This window comes from Mesoplodon bidens, assembly GCF_964165515.1.
Source record: "Mesoplodon bidens genome assembly, chromosome: 7".
NCBI classification, from domain to species: Eukaryota; Metazoa; Chordata; class Mammalia; order Artiodactyla; family Ziphiidae; genus Mesoplodon; species Mesoplodon bidens.
The window spans coordinates 60026486-60040060 of record NC_138164.1 but is presented as its reverse complement, the minus strand read 5'-3'; positions in this window follow the sequence as shown (position 1 = coordinate 60040060).

Here is a 13575-nt window from a genome sequence, read left to right as displayed (position 1 = left end):
AATGTCTAGTGTATAAACAACTACACTTGGTCAAACCTGTATACAAGATGTGCAGGAGATGAGAAAACAAAGCACAAGCCAAGATTACCTATGAGGGAAGTGATGAAAAGAGTCTCTTAGAAGAAAGATCGAACAATCCTCCATCTATAGAATGGAGATAGGGACAGCATCCCTCTGTGAAAAAACACCAATAAAATAAAAACCTGGATCTCCTTATGTGATCACTGCTTTTTCTGGATTTTAACCAGCATTTTCCTTGTTCCTCGGGCTTTACATAAGGAGTTCAGCATGGACCCCCGCACTGGAATAGAAAACTCACCAGTTTGCTGACCCTGGTTCATAGACCCTGGAGAATGTTTGATACAGGAATACTACTAGCCAAAGAAAAGAGAAATGGCATCGAAGTGAGAGAGGCAGGTGCCACATGGTTTTGATTTGCCTTGAGCAAATTGGATGAAAATGAAAAGAAATGAAGGCTAGGTACTGTGATAGCAATGCCCACTTCAATGAAAACCACCACCTCACTGACATAGGTGCTGGTACAAGGTGTTTAGAGGACGAGGAAGCTGTCATATAGATAATGGTTGATGATATTGACACTGCAGAAGGTTGGCCTAAGCTTCTGTCCTGTGTGGGCAGTGGCTCCAGCAAATCCCATCTCATACATGCACACACACACACACACACACACACATATGCTTGCACAAACCCAAACCTCAACACCGAACACATCTGATGAGATGTGGTGACTTATACAATCATGGATTATAAATAGGTACAAAGCAATCACAGGCCATTAATGTCAACACATAGTATTTAGAGATGATAATGAAGAGAAAGAAAGTCAGCTGAGTCACACACCCAACACAGGAGATGATGTTCTTTGATACAAAAGTCAACATCAACAGCAACAGAAATCCATGAAGCATTTGTTGAAGAGGAAACATAGCATTCGGGTGTAAAGGTAAGAACTTAGGCCAATTAGAGTGATTAGGGCCAGGTTCCCCACCATGGTGACAACTTGTTAACCCAGAAATGGTGAGTTCAGGCCCTAAGAAGTGGTTTCCTCCAAGCATTCCCATATGGGGAGACATGTGCAAAGAAAATGCACCTCCCTTTTAAACTATAAAAGATGGGATGATTCTCATGAGTACCATACACACTAAGTGGTCTCCTAGGGCTGCTGTAGCAGAGTACCACAGACTGGGTGGCTTAAACAACAGAAATTAATTTTCTTACCGTTCTGGAGGCTAGAAGTCCAAGATCCAGGTGACAGCAGGATTGGTTCCTTCTGAGGGCCTCTCCCCTTGGCTTGTAGATGGCCATCTTCTCCCTGTGTCTTCATACCACCTTCCCTCTGTTGTGTCTGTATCCAAATAGCCTCTTCTTGTAAGGACACCAGTCCTTCTAGATTAGGGCCCACCCCAGTGACCTCATTTTAACTTAATTGCCTCTTTAAAGATCCTTTCTCCAATAAGGTTACATTCTGAGGTACTGGGTGTTAGGACTTCAACATATTTTGGGGGAGGGATTCATCATAGAAGAGTGGAGAAAAGCAAAATGTAGTCCAGCCTCTTCTCCGTTTCTGATTTCTTCCCCCTGTTTCCCTTCGAGACAAATGGCTTCTGATCATTTAGGTACTTGGGACTTATACCTTTGTAGCAGTGAGTAGAGATGGGACCCTGGCTTCAACTTCCATTCCTATATTTACTCCTCTGCCATTTTTTCCCCGTATTTTGTTTTGTTGTTGGTTGGTTTTTTGTTTTTTGTTTTAAATGAAGAAACAGGTCATTTATCCCGTAAAAGTTCTCAAATTCTGGATCTGGCTAATTGCATCCCCATGTTGTCATTTAACATATTCTTCTGTACCCTGTAGTTCCTGAAAACTGAGAGTTAAATCAGTTTGATCAGATTCAGGATCAATTTTTTAGCAAGAATTCACAGGTGGTGGTGTGTACTTCCTTTTGCACCACATCAGCAAGATATGACTGGTCTCCTCTCTCTTTTTTTGTGATGTTAATATTGGTCAGTGGGTTTAGGTGTTATGAGACTGTTAGCGGGGACACAGCCACTGATGATCACTGCCTAGACCTGTCCAATGGAAACATAATGCAAGGCACAGGTACAATATAACATTTTCAAGTAACCACATTAAAAAAAGTAATCAGAGAACTTCCTGGTGGTGCAGTGGTTAAGAATCCACCTGCCAATGCAGGGGACATGGGTTCGAGCCCTGCTCTGGGAAGATCCCACATGCCACGGAGCCCGTGAGCCACAACTACTGAGCCCGTGAGCCACGACTGCTGAGGCCTGCGCACCTAGAGCCCATGCTCCGCAACAAGAGGAGCCACCGCAATGAGAAGCCTGCTTGCCACGACGGGAGAAAGCCCTCGGGCAGCAAGGAAGACCCAATGCATCCCAAAACAAATAAATAAATTAATTATTTTTTAAAAAAGAATGTATTAAAAAAAGTAATCAGAAATAAATGAAGTTGGTTTTAGTAATATATTGTATTTAATCCATTCTACCCAAAATATTATCATTTCAACATGTAATCAATATGAAAAATTAATGAGATATTTTACCTTTTTTTGTTGTACCAAGTCTTCAAAATCCAGTGTGTGTTTTACGCTTACAGCACATCTCAGTTCAGACGAGCCATGTTTCAATGGCCACTCATGATATGATTACAAACACTTTAAGATTTCTTTATAATTCTCTTTGTCCTTAGAATATGTCCCTCTTAGGGTTGTACAGTAAGTCAGTTATTAACTCCAGGAGAAACAAAAAGTTATGCAAGAAAGAAAATGTAATCATAGAACACTATTAGATGTTAACTGCCAACAATACTTTCAAAGTCATAAATATGTAAGCACTGAATATTGACTTAACCAAAACTGCAACAGGAGGATGAGGGACGACAACTAAATCTTCATCTTTTATAGAGGAAATTGGTAGATAATGCCTAAAATGGAATTAACCAAATTTTTTTAACAGTCTGAATTTGTTATTGCCATGAGACAGTTTTCTTTTTCTCCGGTCGAGCTTACATTTCCAGCTCATTTCCGTTTTGTGAATTTAACATTAATTCCTCTCCTCCTCCTCTCTCTGCCCCCCTACCCCTCCTCCTGAGGAGGAACTGGGAGAAATGGAAAAGTCTCTTTTACTTCAGCAGGATTGTGATGTCCATGCTGTTTGGGTGAAGTACATGCTCCCTCTTCCCTGATAACTTTGAGTTGGACCATGTCTGTCCTCTGTCAGAGGCAGGCCCTGCAGTGAGGTAACCCTCCTCGGCACTTGTTTGAGTTCTCTGCCCAGGGAGATGAGCGAGCGAGGGCAGGGATGGTGATCAGCAAGGCTTGGAGGAGGAGGAGGCATTTACCAAGTGAGCAAGGACACTGCAGACGGAGGGGCAGCATGGGCAAAGGTAAGCCACCTGGCACAGAACTGCAGTGCACCAAGGGCCTGGGGGGGTTACTCCTCAGAGAGGCTGTGCAGCTACTCTGACTTTGCTGGCAGCCCAGGACCCAGGGACATTTACTAATCTACTTAATAACAGGCAAACACTCTGGCGTCCGCTCAGCCCAAGGTCTTGGAAAAAATGGACCCAATTAAAAGGCCATCATAGGGGAACTGAGGAGAAGAGGGAAAAAGCCATTGACCAAATCAATGCCCAGCTGCTCTGGGGCTGGTTTGTGACCTTCTGCAGCAGAAGCCTTTCTCCCACTCTGCCCTAGACTTGGGGACCTTCCAGACACCCCGGCCCCACCCTCCACTCCTCCACCCCACCCTCTGACCAGCTGTGTGGCAGGCACCTCACTAGGTCTTCTCTGGATCTTGGTTTTACTGCCTGCCAAACCCTGCAAGAAAAAACTGTTAGGTATCCTGCTGGCTCTTTCTTCAAAATACATCTGGCATCAGTCCATTTCTCACCACCTCCATTGCCTCCATCTGGTCCTAATTCTCATGATCTCTCGCCAGGATTTCTTCATTGGCTCCTTCCTGCTCTGGCTGCTCCCATCCTCACCCCACTGTGGTTTATTCACCACACTGAAGCCAGATTTAGCCTTCTAAAATGTAAGGCACACTGTATCTCTGCAATGGCTTTCCACCTCACTCACTGTCCTACAAGATTCCACCAACCTCTGGCCTCCACTTCACTTCTTCCACCTTCACCCCAGGCACCAGCCTCCTTCCTCTGGCAGCCAGACCTTTGCACTTACTCTTCCCTCCGGCTGGAAGGCCCTCCTTCAAGTCTGTTCGAATGCCCTCTTTTTAGCCTCTGCTGAGGCTTCACCTGACCACCCTATTTAAAAATCACATCCTTCTTGTCCTCCTAATCCCTCTTCCCACTCTGCTGCTTTCCGCACAGCACTTGTCACCTCCTAACACAGCACAGAATTTACACTTTATGATATCTGTTGCTTTTTGTCTCTCTCACCCTACTAGGCTATAAGCTCCGAGGGAAGGATCTTTCTTTTTCATTTACTGATGATTTCCAAATACCTACAACAATGCCTACAACATAGTAGGCTCTTGGTAAATATTTGTTGAATAAATAACGAATGAATCAATAATAATAAGGTTCCTGACTCAAAGGGTCCTTGTGAAACTTACACCAAATAATTAATTTGACTTGCTTTGCAAAGGAAAGGAATTATATAATGAGTACCCACTGGTACTAGATGTTCTGCAAAACAGTTACATGGTTTATCTCATTTATTCCTCACTATGAATCTCATTCATTCATTCAGTGCGTAATTGTTGTGCACCCACTATGCACTAGGCACCGTTCTAGGCACTGGGGTAAAGCAGTGACAAAACTAGACAAAAACCCCTGTCCTCTGGGAGCTTTCAGGAAGAGGCAGACAATACAAATAAAACATAAGGGACTTCCCTGGTGGAGCAGTGGTTAAGAATCCACCTGCCAATGCAGGGGACACGGGTTTGATCCCTGGTCTGGGAAGATCCCATACGCCATGGAGCATCTAAGCCCATGCGCCACAACTACTGAGCCTGCGCTCTAGAGCCTGCGTGCCACAACTACTGAAGCTTGTGTGCCTAGAGCCTGTGCTCCGCAATAAGAGAAGCCACCACAATGAGAAGCCCACGCACCGCAACGAAGACCCAACACAGCCAAAAATATAAATAAATAAATAAACAAACAAACAAGCAAATAGAATGTAAAGTGAGTGTGATTATCCCTCTTTTTTATGATGAGGAAACTGAGATGCCCAAGGTCATCTGATTAATGAGTGGCAGAGCCAAGATTCAAATGTAAGTCTTCAAGGTTTATGTGCTTCTGTGCCTTGTGGATGAAGGCATCCGGATTTAGGTGGAGTGAAAGCTTGTGGACAAGGCGTGTGGGTCTGGGGTGAGGATGTGGGGTGGGGTCTGGAGGGCTGGCTGAGACTCCCCTCCTTAATTTTTGCTTCCCACTCTATCCCAAGGGCCTCCCCTTCCTCATGATTGAGAGTCAGATACATTTTACTTACTGCCATGCTGGTGGGATCCAAATCACAGGCATCTCGTGGGTGGTGGGTAAGCTCTTACTTCTTCCCAGATGGTGTCACAGGGGACGCTGGGAGGAGCAGCTGAGCTCAGTCACACCCCCCAGGGGATGGAGTCCTGTTGTAGAGGCTGCCATTCGAGGAGGCAAGGACTTCTGGGGGCATAGAGAGGGCAGGGCTTCTGGTAGGGCTGGAGGCCCTGGAGTGGGGCAGGGTAGCCCTGGAGGGGGGCAGGGTAGGGAGCTGGAGGTGCCAACCTGGAGAAGAGCAACTCGGGGTCATGGTGACACCTTCCCGTGGCTGCCCTGGGCTGAGGGCAGGTGTGCCGTGTGCCCCTAAGGCCAAGCTGGGGAGACAGGGCTCCTGTGAGGAGGGCTCTCCCACAGGGACAGGGGTTGCCTAGGAGGGAGTGATTTCTCCATCTCTGGATGTGGGGGGAAGATGCAAATGATGTCATGGTGTTAGGGAGGTACAGAGAGGACCCTTGTTGGAGGGATAACCCTTTCAGAGACCCCAGCTTCAGAGAGGGGAGAAGATTCTGACTTCCCTTCAGAAGAGCTCCCAGACCAGATGGAGAGGCTGATCCTCAAGGCCCAGAGCCCAGCCTGAGATCTGCAAGTCCTTTGGGAGGGCCTCTCTAGCCCCACTCCCCAACACTCAGCTGTGTCCTCAGACCCAGGGTTTGGGTGTCTTCCTGGCAGCCAGTGAAGGTGGGGGCCACCATCTGGGGCCTCTGGAAGGTAAGCAGGAGGTTAAAGGAATACCCACGGCCAGAGGACATCATAGAGCTGTTCTTGGGGACCACTCCTGGCAGAACAAATGAGGGTCAAGTCAGTGCCTTTGAAACCCCAAGCTGGGACATTGGGCCTCAGAGGGGCAGTGCCCTGAGGATGGAGCAGCTGTATCTGCCCCTCAGTCTTGCCTTCACAAAACCAGCAGTCCGACACATGCTCCTCTGAGGGAATAAAATACCCCACAGTGCTGGTGCAGAGTGGATGGATCAGCCAGGGGCTCTAGGGCGCTAGATGGGGAGTCCTTGCAAGCCCACAGGGGCAGGTTGGTTGGAACGGAGATCTAAAATGTCACCTGCTCTCACCCAGGAAGAGGCAGCAACCTCTTGTCAATGCCGATCGGCCCCCACCATCACGAACACACCTGTAGCCAACAAGGTCGGGCTTATCACTTGCTGCAGCAAAGACTTCCCATCAGGGGATTCCCTGGGGTGTCTCCAAAGGGAGGAGTTAAGGAAGGGGTGCTTATAAGGTTGTGGCGCTGGAGTGAGTCAAAGGATGGTCTCTGGCAGAGATTGGTCAGGATTTGCAAAGCAGGAAGTTGCTGGAAGAGTCAGAGATCTTATGTTGAGAACACAGGAGCCCTCGTGGAGAATTGCTATTAAATCAGTTTGCCTGTGGTTTTCTCTTGGAACATGTGGGTCTAAATACATGGGTGTTTTCAAGTGTGAGCTTAGTCTGAGATGGACATCACGGCTTGGTCAGGCACTGTTAACTGTTTTGTAAATCAGGTATGTTTTGCAAATTGTGTTTCCAGTTTCAATTCTCCTATCTTGCACACTCCAACAACCTGGCTGCCAGCAGGATCATTTTCTCCTCGTCACTCCACGGGAGAGAGTCTGGACCCCAGCCCCCATTCCTGCCTCTGCTGCCAGCTCTGGGCAGCAGGGGGCAGCAGGGCAGCATCCATGAACCCAGGACCCGCAGTAGACTAAGCACAGCCCGGCAAGGGAGCTGAGCCAGCGCTCAGATTGAAGGGATATGTCTGAAGCTCTGAACTGCCCCTTTTGATTTCCTTTGTTCCCAGGAATTCTGGGGACAGGGGACAAAAGGGTGAGGGAAATGGGAAGTAAGGAGGGAGGGAAACTGAAGGAAAGGGAGGAAGAATGGTGAGGGAGAGAAGGAAAGGGGGTCTACAGAGCTGGCAGCTGGATCCCCTCCCCACTCCCATCTCTTCCTGTCATCCCCAACCCTGTCTACTTCCATCTCCTGGTTTTAGTCTGACTCCATGGCTGCCCCTCCTGGTCCCTCTCTTTCTCCCACAGGCTAGGCACCCACCTGTGGCCTTTCTGTCTCCAGGTATCTATGTGGTACCTGCCGGGACAGCCCCTACCCCTCAGCCTTCTCCCTCACACACAGATGTGACCACTGTGTGTGACATAAACACAGACATAAACACACACACACACACACACACACACACACACGCTACCACAGGCTGGGTGACGACTTTTAATTTCCTCCCCCACATTTTGCAATTGCTTTGGTCACAAAGGCTGGTCTGACAGTTTAATCCCACAGTGAGGAAGGACTTTTCATGTGGCTGCTGATTTGGAATTTGGCTCCAGGACATAAATCTGAGGACACAGAGGGGTAAAATACCCACCTACTAAAGTAGCCTGAAAACAGTTGGGGTTAGATACCTTCTCTGAGTTTATTACCCCAGCTCTCTACCACCCTTCACTCTTTTTTAAAAATTATTATTTATTTATTTAGGTGCACCAGGTCTTAGTTGCAGCAGGTGGGCTCCTTAGTTGCAGCTCCAGGGTTCCTTAGTTGCAGCTCACTGTCTCCTTAGTTGCAGCAGGTGGGCTCCTTAGTTGCGGCATGCATGTGGGATCTAGTTCCCTGACCAGGGATCGAACCTGGGCCCCCTGCATTGGGAGCACGGAGTCTTATCCACTGTGCCACCAGGGAAGTCCCCCACCCATCACTCTTGACTCTACAAGCTGAACACCTGACATCTCTGCAGCTGTGAGTTCACAACCTAGTGGGAGGGGGGAGGGGGCTGGACAAGGGCTTTCCCACTCCCAAGCCAGGTGAGGGATGCTCTAGGAAAATCACTCAGGGAGACTGGAGTATATCAGTTAGAGTCTCAGCAGGCAAGATGGGTCACACTCAAATTGGTGACTTTGGGATTGTTTAATGAAGAGACTCTTACAAAAGTGTGGTCTGGTGTTTGGGGAACTCCATGCAGAGGGGCACTGATGTCAGGTTGTCAGGATCAGAGAAGCAAGGACAGCAAGAGGGGGCTGTGACAGTCCTGGGGATGATCCACTGGTCCCTTTCCTCCTCACCTTGCCCCACATCCAGAGGAGAGGGGCACGCAAAGGAGAGGGAGCAGGGTCCTCCCAGCACAGGGGAAGAGGAGGAGGGAGCAGTAAATTAAGTAGGCGATTGGAATTTTAAACTGGACTGAAATTTAGTTGTTATCCAAAAGTGACTCAAAGTTTTGGAGTTTACCAAATATGCAGTTATGGATGGAAAAGGGAAATTAGACATCATCAAGCAGAGAGAGTCGGTGGGAGAAAAATAAAATGGTTGCACATTTGTGCCTTACTGTATGCTCACTGTTCAGTAAACTGGAAAAAGAGGTACTATCAGTGCCATTTTACAGATGAAGAAACTGAGTTTGCAATCACAGGGCTAGTGGTGGCTAAACTGGGCCAAAACCCTGATCTTCCTGCCTCAGCTTCCCTGTGTCCCCAGACCTCCTCCTTTCCTTGAAGCTGCTACTTGGTAACTCTGAGTTCAACACACACTAAAGCCACAGTTGGTACAAACAGAACTGAATCGGGAGCTCCAAGGTCAGAACCCAAGGTACACTCCCTCTCACTCACATCACTCGGGCTTCTCCCCAGGATGTCCACCCCAGGCCTTCCAAGGTGAGCTGTCACTCCCAGGAGGTACAGACCAGTGCTGATGGAGGAAACGGGAGAAGCCAGAGAGCCCTGGCCTCACATTTAGTCTCTATGCTGACCGCTGCATGACCTTGGGTGAGGCACAGCCCTCTCTGGTCTCCAATCTCTCAATGCAGCCAAATAATCCCTGGGGTCCCTGCCAAGAGGGAAAACTGATTCCAATTGGTCAGGTCTCCCAGGGGGCTCACATGCTGTTTCACAGTGGCTTTTAGGAGTAACAGGCCCAGGAAATGATGTCAAGTTTGGGAAGTGAGGAGCAGGGCAGGGAGGCCCAGAGGGTAAAAGCAGGGGAGATACTTTGGGGCAGGCGGATGCCCTGCTGGACAATGGTGCAGGGCAGCCATTGTGCTGGGAGTGGAAAATCCTTTTCTGACTTCATCTCCAAGGGCTGAAAATAGTCTCAGGTGAGCCCCTGGGGGCTGGCTCTGTCTGGCCCATTGTTCCTGGCTGGAACAGGGCTGAGACTGGACACCTGGCTGAGCTGGAGCGAAGAGAGAGGCAAGCCCTACTGAAGAGGCTGGAGTGGCTGGGCAGAGCCAAGGCCCGTTGCATATGGGGAAATTGGAAACTGAGGCCCAGAGAGAAAAAAGTATTCACCATGTCACATGGTGCATCAGGACAGAGGAGGATGAGTTTGGCTTCTGGAGCTCATTTCCCGCACCCTTCACCCCCCACCTCAAGCACATACCCCTGGGGAAGGTAAATGCATCCTTCATCCTGCAACCCAGTGACTCCTGGCCAAGTTCCAGCCTCCACCCCACAGGAGGCAGAAACATCAGACATTCAGCTGGCTCCACTCCAAGGCAATGTGTGGTGCCAGTGGAGTCACTTCACCTTTCTGGTCACTTGATACTAGGGGAGACCCACTGCCCCACTCTAGTCCTCAGAACTGAGGGCTCATGGGGTCTTGGGAGTGCCTGGGGGAGTAGCTGTTAGTGTGACTTTGATGAAAAATCTGGGTGGCTGCTGCCCTAAGGTAGGGAGAACTAGAATGTGGGAAGCAAGTTCTCCAGGTTCTATAGAGTGACCCAGAGAGGGCAAGCAGTTGGCCTCAGGTTACACAGCAAAAACTGCCCATCCATTGCCTGCTCTGGCCCAGCTCCAGGCCAGTCCTCCAGCCCTGGGTCTCTGACTCTTGGATAAACCAAGGAGAGGCTGCAGCACCCTGTGGTGGGCACCACCAGTCAGGGAGAAATGGCTAAGCCTGCTGCCATGGGTGGGTGGGAGCCCTCGAGCCCATAGGGGCAGGCTCTGGAAGATCAGAGGCATCCTCCTCTTCCTCCTCCTGCCATCACTTCTCCTTACTGCCCTTCCACAGCCCATCATCTGGACAAGGTTCTGTAAACACACACAAGCTCATGAGCCTGAGAGCCACCCAGTGCCAAGCAGGGCGGAGGGTGGTCCCACACCTCACCCCAGGATGGACCTGCTCTTTCCTCCCACACCCTGGGGAAGCCTCAGCCACAGGGGACACTCTATTGCTCACTGGCCGGACACACTGTCCTTTCCTTCAATTCACTTATCCCAATGTGGTTACTTATTAAGTTATGTCAACTCCCTGAGGGCAGGGTCCAGCTGGCCCGCCTCTGTATCCTCTTGGCACAGTGCCTGGTGTGTAAATGCTTATCATGCGCCAGACCCTGTTCTAAGTGCTTCATGTGTATTCATTCAGGTAAGCCTCCCAAAGCCCTACATGGGAGGTAGTATCTCCTTCGAGAAATGAGAAAATGGAGGTGCTGCAAGATTGATTTGCCCAAGGTGCCACAGCTGGAAGAAGTGGAGACAACCCTCAAACGCAGGTGGTCTGGGCAGAGAACTGGTGCTCTTAACTCCATCCTCACTAGACTGCCTCTCTCATCTTGAATCGCACAAAGGGTCGCTTACAAACTCTCCTGCCCCGCAGGGGTTGCAAGTGGCATGGGATACTGGAAAGGGAACTAATCTGGGCATCAGATGGACCTGAACTCAATCTTGACTCACCCATTTACTGCCTGTGTAACCTGGAGCAAGTCCTCACCTCTCAGAGCCTGTCCTCTCATCTGCTAAATGGGGGTAATAATGTCTATTTCACACGGTGGTGGTAAAGAATAAATAATAATGGATGTGAGAGGGCCCTGCCTGGTGCCTGGGACATGGGTCAGTATCTTAGCTCCCCTCCTCAGGGGCCTGGCTCTAAACAGATCAGCCCAAATCTGCCTTGACAAGGGTGGTGGCAGAGGGGTAGCTTCGGTGGCCTGACCTGGACCAAGATAGGAGTAACTGTGTCTGGAGGGCATGTTGGCCAGGGCCTTTCCTAGCCTTTGGAGGGTGAGAGTGTCCCTCCTGGGCCCTGGGACAAATGCCACCCGGGGCGGAGACCCCTATGTGCCAGGGCCCCTGCCCCCGTTGCACGGAGCTCACTGAGAAGAGCTGCCGTAGGCCAGTCAGCAGGCATTTACTCCTCCCAGCTGCTCTCCCCGCCCCCTCCGCCCCAGGTCCCTGGCCTCAGCTCCCCAGCTCCAGCAGAGGTGGGAAGAGCTGGGGTGGTGGGGGTGATGGCAGGATTCCCACAAAGGCACTGACCTGCACTAAATGGAACAGAGCTGCAGGGGCAGCCCGAGCCCCTGGCGCATGACCAGGCACCACGCTGACCTGCTGAGTGACCTCGGACAAGGCCCTGCCCCTCTCTGGCCTTGAGTCTGAAGCTGGGCTGGATAATCCCTGGGGTCCCTGTCAGGGGCTGTGACTTTTCACAGCGTCCTTCAGGAGTCAACAGCCCCAGGAAGTGATGTCAGGGTGAGGAGGTGGGGAAAGGGCAGCAAGGCCCCGAGAGTAAGAGGAGATATTTTGAGAGCAGGCAGGTCCCTTCACGTCACTGCTGGACAATGGTCTGGGGCTGGGAGTGGAAAATCCTGTTCTTACTTGGGCTGAAAATAGTATAAGGCAACAGGGTAAAGAACCTCACCCACCGGGCGGGGGGCCTGGGCACTGAGAACAAGGCCAGATGTCCACACCGAAGAGCCAGATGGTTTGACTAGGGTCTGCAGGAGGGGCCCTGGGCCTGTCCCAGGCTCCCTTAGGGTCTTCATTCCCCACCCCCACCAGTGCCTGCCACAGGATTAGATGGTGAGTCAGGCCCTCCTGTCCCCTAGGTCCTGTGTCCTTAGAAATCTGTAGGCAGCTGGTTTAAGGAAGGCGTCCTGGCACTAGGCCATAGTGTGGTTTCTACGTGCTGTGGGGCTCTCAGTTCTTGGGGTCTCCAGGACAGCTGCTGGAGGGGTAACTGGGCAGGACATGAAAGCAATGGGGACCATAGGGGAACTTGGGCCTGTGGTGGACACAGCCCCATCCCCAATCACAGATAGACACTCGAGAGCCCCCAAAGTCACAATGTATAACTCCCTGCCTCTGAGTCTGAGCAGGGCTGAGGGGTTCAGAGCTCAGCATTAACACTCCTGGCCAGTCGAGTATCTCACCTGGGTAGAGGCGCCTTATAAACTGGCATTGGATTCAGCCTGAGCAGCAGCTGGTAAGAAAGAGATAGGCTCAGGCCTGCAAGAAAGGTTCAAGGACAGACTGTAAGAGATCATCACAGAAATGCTCATAAGGACCCGGGCTACATTAACAGGAGTATAGAACCTAGAATGTGGGAGGTGAGCATTTCACACTACTTTGGGCAAGTCACCCACATGGCACAATGCAGAGGAATCATTTGGTTCATGGCTTATGACAGGTCCCTGTCACATGGGGGAGCCCATGTGAGCAACCTCTGGGGGTGCCGCTTTGAAGAGGCAGAGTGGGAAGGGTGGAGGAGTCATAGGAGGTGGGTGTAGGTGGGGTGGGGAAAGAAGGACCTTCTCTCAGGCAGAGTGGGCCCCTCGGGCAAGGGCTCTCCCAGAGGGAGAGGGAGAGAGAGAGAGAGAGAGTCCTTACCCTTGAGGTTCAAAGCGAGGTCTGTCAGTTTTGCCCTATTCCTGCCCCAAAGCTAGGGCTGGGCCCTGTCCAGATGAACTCCACAGATGTCCAGAGTGGTCCTGGCTAGACCCAGAACCTGTCCCAGGTGAGACTCATCTCCCCCACACTAAGCTCTGACCCAGCCTGAGCACCAACCATTATGCCAGGTAGCTGGATTTTCCCAAGAGGCAGAGGACTGGACAGGAAGAGTGAATCTCTCCCACGCTTATCCCCAGTGCAAAAGAAACCTCATGGTCAGGGCAAGGAGGGAGCCCTGACTTGGCCTCCTTGTGACCCGCCCCCGCCCCCCATTCCTACCTTGAACCTGGGCACCAACTGCCCAGCCGGCTTCCAGTTCCTGCAGGCCCTGCTCTCCTGCTCCCATGTCTTTGCCTAGAATGCACCTGCACCTGGATGTTC